Here is an 8,567-nt window from a genome sequence, read left to right on the forward strand (position 1 = left end):
CAGACCCACGCCCTCAGCTCAGCATCACTCGGAGCCCACAGCTAACATGAGGGGTCATGCCTGGCACTGTGCGGCCTGCATCACATGCCGACACACACACACACACACACACGAGTCTTCCTGCCCTGAGAGTCCTCTCTGCTCCACTTAGTCGTCCTGTGGCACCCTCCCCACCCCGCCCACCCCCACAGCCAGGGAGCCAACTTGAGGTGCTGATGCTGGGGGTGAGCAGCTGTCTGCCCAGGCGCTGGCCCCTGCTGCAGAGAAGAAGCCTGGGTTTGGGGGCCCAGCGCCCTGAGGAGGTTGCAGGTGCTGGGGGGTGCGTGCAGCACGGGGAGCCCGGCAGGCTGGAACAAGGGTGGTGTGGCTTTGTGGGCTGCAAAGCGCCCCGCACTTCATGTCCTTCCTGGAGATGCTTTAGTAAGAGCCCCAGAGTGAAGAGTGTGGCCAAGGGTCATTCCACCTGACCAGGAAGACCGAGTGGCACAGAATTCTGCTTCCGGCGAGTGTTCTTCTCACCACCGCCAGCTCTGAACAAGCACAAATATGCACATGTGCCCACGGCACACACATCCCCTCATCCTTGCGTCCCTCAGTGTTTATGGGGTGCCTGTGCCACGCCAGTCACCACAGGGCACTCACGATGTGAGCAGTTTAGGGGATGCAGACGGACACCCACGTTCTCAGCATCCATCTCTGGAGCCTGGCATGCTGCCATGCTGAGGTGACCAGGATACACCCAGGAGCAGACCCAGTGGATGGCCTGCCCACATCAGTGATTGAAGGCAGGGAGTCTCATAGAGTTCAAGTTTGGGGCAGGAAGCCTCAGTGAGCAGTGAGAAGGTTCTGAGGGACTGAGACTGGGTGAGCAGCTTTTTCTATAAATGGCCAGATGTGAAATAGCTCAGGCTTCAGGAGCCCTATGGTCTCAGACTTGAATCTTCAGCTGTGCCACCTTGGCCATCCCTGGACATGCACGAGATGGCTGGGCTCCAGTGAGCCTTATTGACAGGTGATGGGGAAGGGGCTGATTGTCCGGACCCCTGGAATAAAGACTGCAGGGGCAGGGAGGGAGAAGTGCAGACATTCCAGTAAAGAGAGGTGTGAGCAATGGAGTGACATGTGCAAAGGCCCTGGGGTAGGAGGCGCCTTTGCATTTGAGGGCTGGGGCGCCAGCCGACTGGCCAGGCAGAAAGGACAAGCGAGGACACAGGAGAGGCTCAGAGGAGGCGGGGCAGGGTCCTTCGGGGCCTCGCAGACACAGGACGGACTTTGGCTTGTGCAATTGTAAACAGTGGGAAGGGAGGGCCGTGGAGAATGCCAAGGCCCGTGCCTAATTGTCTCCCCGTGGTTACTCCAAGTCTCCTTCCTGCCCGAGGCAGAACTAAGAGCCCGTTCTTTTCTTTTTCCTGCAAAGAGAGCTGGTCCTGAGTCAAAAAGACAGACTCACTGGGGGAAGAAAAGTCCCTGGCCAAACATGCCCAGACCTGGTGGAAGCAAGCAAGGCTGGGGGTGGGGAACAGCTGTGTCCCCTGGTCCTGCTGGTGCCCCAGGGACTGGGTCTCCCTGATACAGTAGTGGCCTTGCCAGTGAGTGTCCCATGAACTCTGGGGTCTTCCCTGGCTGCACCAGGGTGATCTTGGCTCTTATGGAGAGCAGGCGTGCCCTTGGGAGGCTGGGGCCCCCACAGGTGGCCTCCGATCTTTGTGAACTGATGGGAGGCACATCCCGGCAGTTCTAATGAAGCTGAAGCCAAGTCCAAGGTGGAAGAGTGCGATGTTAATGGTTTTCCTTTTATCGAGGTCAGCGATGGTGCGGGCAGGGGTGCAGCTTGTACTGGGTGAACCACTGTGTCACTACCTGTAGGTCAAGAGACAGGTTTCCAGCCCAGAAGGTCACGTCTATGTCTCCCACTCCCCAGCCCGAGGGAGACACCATTGTCACTGCTCTCAACTTGCAGTGGCTTTGTCTGTTCCTGAACCTCCTATAAATGGAATAATTCTATACATATTCTTAAGCATCCGGTGTTCTGCTCAATACAAAAGTATTTTTAAAATAGTTCCATGTAGTGCTTCTCAGAGTGTCATCTGGGGTCCCCTGTGGGTGTCTGGGGCCTTTCCAGGGATCTGAACGATGGGAAGCGTTTTCACAGTAGTGTATTATTTGCACTCTGTGCCCTGCTTTTCCAGGGAGTGGGATGGAGTTTGCAGAGCCTGTGACTGCAGCTTCTCAAGACTGAACACAGAGGCTGGACGGCGGCAGGAGTGCAGTGGGGCCCAGGGGCCTATCTGGGCCATGCTTGCTTCGGGTGAGATGCAGGCAAGGAGGCCCTGAGCTTGGGGGGAGTGAGTGAGGGGCTGGAGGAGGGGAGGGCTGGGGAGCTGTAGTGGGGGGACTTTAGATGGGCAGGCCTCGTGGGGAGGGAGTGTCAGGCTATCCTACAGGCAACAGAAAGCCGGTGTCCCATTTTAAGCAGGAAGGGACACCTTTCTTCTAGATTGTTATTTTATTTTTAACTAGACTTTTGGTCTTGAGGTCATGGTAGGTTTCCATGCAGTTGTGTAAATTGATAGAGTGCCCAGGCATCTTTTTCTCCCCTTCCCCACCTTTTTTTTGGCTGTGCCTGGTCTTAGTTGCAGATGCAGAGTCTTGCCTCATCCTTGCAGTGTTGGGATCTTTTCTCGCGGTGACCTGTGAACTCTTGGTTGCAGAATGCAGGACCTTGTTTTTAGTTGAGGCACATGGAATCTTTAGTTGTGGCATGTGGGATCTGGTTCCCTGACCAGGGATGGAACCCAGCCCCCTGCACTGGGAGTGCAGAGTCTCAGCCACTGGACCACAGGGGAGATTCTGAGCCCTGGTACCTTGTCCTGTTTCCCCAGTGGGCATATGTCATTCCGTTTCCCCAGTGGGCACACGTCATACGTTTGTCCCTCAGCATCACAACCCGGATGATACCATGGATGCGGTCATCATGCAGGACGTTTCCAGGACTGCAGGGTCTGCCCTCTGGCCTGTTGATGGCCACTTGGTGCTGAATCCTGAACAGTGGGACACCTCATCACACGATGCCTTGAGACACTGGATCCTGTTGGCCCCTGTCTCGTGGCTTTCTCTGACACCCCTCTGGCAAGGGATGGGGTAAAGCCTCAGGATGCTGAGGCAGGTGGGCGTCCAGGCTCCTTACTCTGCCACCCCAACCAGTGCCCCAGGAGGGGCTGTGACCACCAGATAGGCTCAGGATTCTGACTCCCCAGGTGGCTTCCACAGTGCTGTGGGGTCAGGAGAGCGGGTGTCCCCAGCTGGGAGAAAAGTCCAGGCTCCCTCCGGCCTCCTCTGACACGGCCAGGTGAAGGGGCATCTCGTCCCCCCTGGTGCCGGCTGGGGCGGCTAGGCTGGGGCTATATCTCTTCGTGGTATTTGGCTGGAGTGTTTACTGTCTAAAAGTTTCCCATCTTGCAAGGCTGTCCCTCTCCTGATTTCTCAGTTAGAGTGGGGGTGCAAGGAGTTTATTGGGACTTTTTTGGTCTGCCTGTTAGCCTTTGTGGGCTGCCCCTTGTCCAGCATCAGGTCCAGAACAGTGAGGCAGAAGGAGAATCCAGGGCACCCGCCTCCATGTGGCTCCTCAGGTCCCGAGGCCCCAGTGCCTCAGCCCTCCCCTTCTCTCTCCTTTAGAGTCTTGTCTCCTTTAGAGTCAGTCTTGTCCCGAACACTCTGCCTGGTGTCCGGGCGTTTCGTCGTACTTCACATAGGAATGGGACAAGGCACACCTGCTCCATCTCCCTGTGAGTGGGAGTTGCTCAACAAGACTGTGATGCAGTGTGACGTACATGGAGCGCCGTGGGCCCATTTCCATGGACATGAGCCCCTGGCCACCTGATGAAGTGGCCCAGCAGGATCCCTTATGCCTGAAGGACTCGTTTTGATTTACATTCGGGCTGGCAGGGCGTAGGGCTTCCCAGGTGGGCTAGTGGTAAAGAACCTGCCTGCCAGCGAAAGAGACATAAGAGATGCAGATTTGATTCCTGGTCAGGAAGATCCCTGGAGAGGGAAATGGCAACCCACTCTGGTGTCCTTGCCTGGAGAATCCCATGGGCAGAGGAGCCTGGTGGACTACAGTCCATGGGGTTGCAAAAAGTCAGACACACACTAAAGTGAGTTAGCACATATGCATAATACTGGTGGAGCGGGTGGGGCAGGAGCTGTCAGCCTGCAGTCTGTTCCTGGTGGCCGCTGTGGATGGGCAGGGCTGGCTTGGGCCCTGGGGATGGCTCCCCAGCCTTCTCAGGCCTGTCAGCTGACCGCCTCCCCGCCTCTGGCCCCAGAATGTCCTCTGGGACCAGCTGCTCCGATCGGGGTGGGGCTCCTCTTCCTGCCACCAGATTCATCATCAGAAAGCAGAAGCAGATTCCAGCGTTTGGACACCATCCTCCCTGACCTCTGGGGTCAGCTGGTCACTTCCTGTTACCTAACCTCACTCCACACTAGATTTCATTAACAAACAGGCTGTGTGGTGGATTGCTGAGCACCTGGCTGTTATGGCCGCTCTGCTCTCCCCAGGTCTAGGCTACAGGGTGGGGAGGGGTTGAGAGAGGAAGGAGTGTGTGTGTACATGTGTGTGTCTATGTATGTGTATATGTGTGTGTGAGGGAGTGAGGTTAGCAGAAGCCAGGCGTGGCTGTGAGCATCTGCAGAGCCTCAGTTTCCTCATCTGTAAAGTGGAGCAATGATTCCACCTTTGGAGGAAATCTGGGAGAACTGAGTTTCTATCGTTGAAAGGACTCAGCCTACCTTCAGTTCAGTTCAGTTCAGTCGCTCAGTCGTGTCCGACTCAGCGACTCCATGGACTGCAGCCTACCAGGCTCCTCTATCCATGGGATTTTCCAGGCAAGAGTACAGGAGTGGGGTGCCACTGCCTTCTCTGCCAGGCTTCCCTGTCCATCACCAATTCCTGGAGCTTGCTCAAACTCATGTCCATTGAATCGGTGATGCCATCCATGGGATGGCAGCCTACCTTAGGAGCGAGTAAATGCCTGTGACCATCTCATCAGAGTAACAAACTAGCTGAAACAGGGCTCTGTCTGTGGGGCATGGTCTTCACGCCCTCAGGTCCTGCCTCTGTAGGAACCTCTCGGATTCTTATTTGACAAGAGGAGGGGTCAGGCCCCCTGGATGGGGAGGGGGCTGAGAGACCAGGCAGGGGGCAAACAGTGGGGAGATGCTGGCACAGTGAGGTGAGGTGAGCCCAGCTGGCATTTATTGAGCACCAGCTGCATGCCAGGCTCTCGCAATAACCCAGCAGGGGGGAGATCATTAGCTTTACTGTCAGGAAGCTGAGCTGCAGGGAGGGGAGTGACCAGGCTGGCAAGCTGGGCAGGGTTGGCATTTGAACCAAGGCCTGGGTGCTGCCAGGGCCTTCCAGCTGGTCCGGTCCATCTCGGGGTGGCCTTGGCCACCAGATGACCAGTGGAGGTCCAGATGTAGAGGCTGAGCCTGCAGGGGGCCCGGCCCCAATCAGTCTGGCTGGCTGGCTGTCCAGCTTCGAGCTGCTGCCTCTCACCTTGGAGGGGTCTGGGGGGCCAGGCCCAGCTGAGTGGAGACTGTGGCAGGGTGTCTGCTCCTCAGGGCCAGCTGGCCGCATCCTCAGCATCCTGGCCGACTGCCTGGATGCTCCAGACCTGGTGGGCGGCTAGGAGTCCAAATGGGGGATTTCAGGGGAGGGGCCTGGAGCTGGGCATGGGCTCGGGTTCAGGGAAATTGGTGCGTGATGGTGCAGGTTCCTTGGTTGCTGATGGCCCCCCGCTAGCCAGTGTAAACCTCAGGGGGCCTTTGAGCATCACCACTGTCACCTCCAGTCCCCACAGTAGTCAGTCAGTGCCCTGGCCTGGGCGTCCTGCCCATGAAGGTCCCCTTCCTGTCCCTCGTGCTGGGACTGTGGCTTTTCTACCCCTTCCTGACCCCCAGGTGGGCCGCCCCAAGTCTCTGTGAGGAGGTCATGTGACTCTGAATCTCTGCTTCCCTGTCTGCAAAGTGGGGCTGTGAGTGTTAAGAAGTGGCTCCAGTGTCCGTGGCCCCTTGCCCTCTCCCACCCCACCAGATTGGCTGCTGAGCCCCACTTCTGACTGACCACACCACTGCCCAGAAGTTTCCAGGTGCTCCACAAAATCTCCACTCTTGTCCTCATGCCCTTTGTTTCAGGGGACAGAGCCCAGTGTGCTCAGCCTGACCGCCAGGGCCTTTCCGGTGGGCTGCTCGGCTGCTGACACACAGCAGGGACCACCTGTGTCTGTTGTCCAAAAGAAGCAAGAACAGATGGGATTCTAATTGGAAATGGACTCAGCCCAAAACAGACCCCTGGGTGCCTAGCATCAACAACAGCTCTGCCCACGCCACCCTGCGGCTGAAGCGTCTAGTTTTAAATCATCAACTATTTATTTATCTATGACTGGACACTTAGGATGCTTTAATCTCCCCTTTTAATTAGAAAAAAAAGTTTGTTTTTGGTGACATGGCAGACCATTAACCTCAAAACTCCAGAGCAAGTCAGACGTGCCTGGAACCGCCCTTCATTGTTTGTGGCTGAAGTTGGCAAAGATCAGCGTGTGAGTTGACCTCTATGCAGGTGAAGATCCCCACCAGGTCGGCGGTGGTGTCAGGGCAGGAGCTCCTGGCACAGCACTGCCTGCTCTAGCAAAACTTGGTGGCACTCTGGACGCAGTCCCTAGGGGACAGGTCTCAGGCCTGGTTTAGCCGCCAGGTCTCCTGTAGTCTCTCTGCGTGGGTTCAGGGACGCAGATCTCGTCACATGCCTCCTGCTTCAACTCCTTTAGGTTCCCACCGTCACGTCATTAAAGTCTAAAAGCTGCCCCATGTCCTCCCCAGGTCTGTGCTCTGTGGACCGCACTCCCCAGCACTGCCCCAGCCTGGCCTTGACACAGGCTGCTCCCTGTGACTGCAACGCCCACCCCACCCAGCGCCTTTCACAGAGAGGGGTTAACGTCCACCCATCCCACAAGACTGAGCCTCAGCAGCTGCAGGTCTGGCTGCGGGGCTTCCCCAGTCCCACAGTCTCCTAGGTTTCGGTGTCTGTGCTCAGGGTGGAGGCCTGTCCTGGGTTTGAACACAGCCTTTGAGGTCCCCTGGGTAAGGACCCCATCTGTCTCTTGTAGCCCTGGCAGCAGACTCCATGATTGGTACAGAAGAGGCACTTCCTAAAGATTTGAGAACAAAGAGGGGAAAGGACAGACGGGGAAGCTCTCTGAGGGTGTCTGAGCCAGCCTGGGCCTGGGCTGGGGGGTGGTTGCTGGGGCCCTCTGTCTGTGTAAACCCTCCAGCATGGGTTGGGGGGAGGCGGCGACAGGCCAGCACAGACCTGGGGTTGGGGGGCCGAGGCCGCCCTCTGCACCCGCACTGCATAGCCATCCTGCTCGCCCAGCCTTGGGTTCCCTGTTTAGACACCAGGCCCTCTGTGCTGTGGGGACCGGGGGAGGCAGCTCTTGGTGACACGGTGTGACCCTAAATTGCTAAGCAGGTGTGGGATGATTGTTCTGCTCTGTCGTCTTAGGACAGGGCGGGGGTCACCTTGATGGGAGGGGACTGGTGGCCCTGGGGGGTGGGGGTGGGTACTCAGCATATCCTGCTGTCCCTCCGGGTTTGGGAGGGTCCCAGCCACGAAGGCAGCTGAGTCTGGGCTCACCCACTGGACAGTACCCAGAGGCCGCTGGCTAGACAATGGCCTCCTGGGCCAGAGAGGGCCCTGGGGACAGGACTGAGGGCTAGGCTGCAGAGGGTCCTGCACGCCCCACTCCTGGCCTCTCCTCCACCTCTCACTCCCTGTGAGAAATGTCCTTCCACCCCCACCCCTTTGCTGGCCCAGACTCCCCAGGAATGCAGATCCGAGTGCCCTGCCTTTGCTTGGTGCCCCTAGAGACTTGGATTCAATCCCTGGGTTGAGAAGATCCCTTAGAGGAGGGCACAACAACCCACTCCAGTATTCTTGCCTGGAGAATCCCATGGACAGAGGAGCCTGGTGGGCTACAGTCCACAGGGTCACAAACAGACACGACTGAGTGACTAACACACAGAGGAGCCTGGCGGCCTGCTATAGCCACAGGGAACACTGGGTGGAGGTCGGAGGTGGAGGAGGGAGGGCTGCTCAGGGAGGTTCAGACCCTCGGGTGCAGCCCAGGAACTTTGGATTCCAATCTAATGGAGCTGTGGCAGGTATTTGAGCAGCCAGGGGTCAGCTGTGCTCAGGGGTCTGGGCTGGCTGTGTACTGCAGGGTGAGTGGGAGGGGCCCAGTCAATAGGCAGCTAGAGGGTCCAGGGATAACTCTGTGGAAGAGGAAGACACCACAGGACAAAGAGCCAATGTCAGAGCAGCCCAGGGGGCTGAGGAAGGCATAGCTGGGACGACCCTAGGGAAGGGATGACCCTGGGGGAGGCACTACCGTGGGGGAGGGTCTTGTAGGCCACATGTTGTGGGTAGCATCATGGGCCCCAGCAGATGCCCAGCACCACGACCATCCACGGGAGGAAGGAGACCATCTGGGGCTCTGGGTCAGCGC

The sequence above is a fragment of the Bison bison genome, unplaced genomic scaffold (genome assembly GCF_000754665.1).
Source record: "Bison bison bison isolate TAMUID 2011002044 unplaced genomic scaffold, Bison_UMD1.0 scf7180017864180, whole genome shotgun sequence".
Lineage (NCBI taxonomy): Eukaryota > Metazoa > Chordata > Mammalia > Artiodactyla > Bovidae > Bison > Bison bison.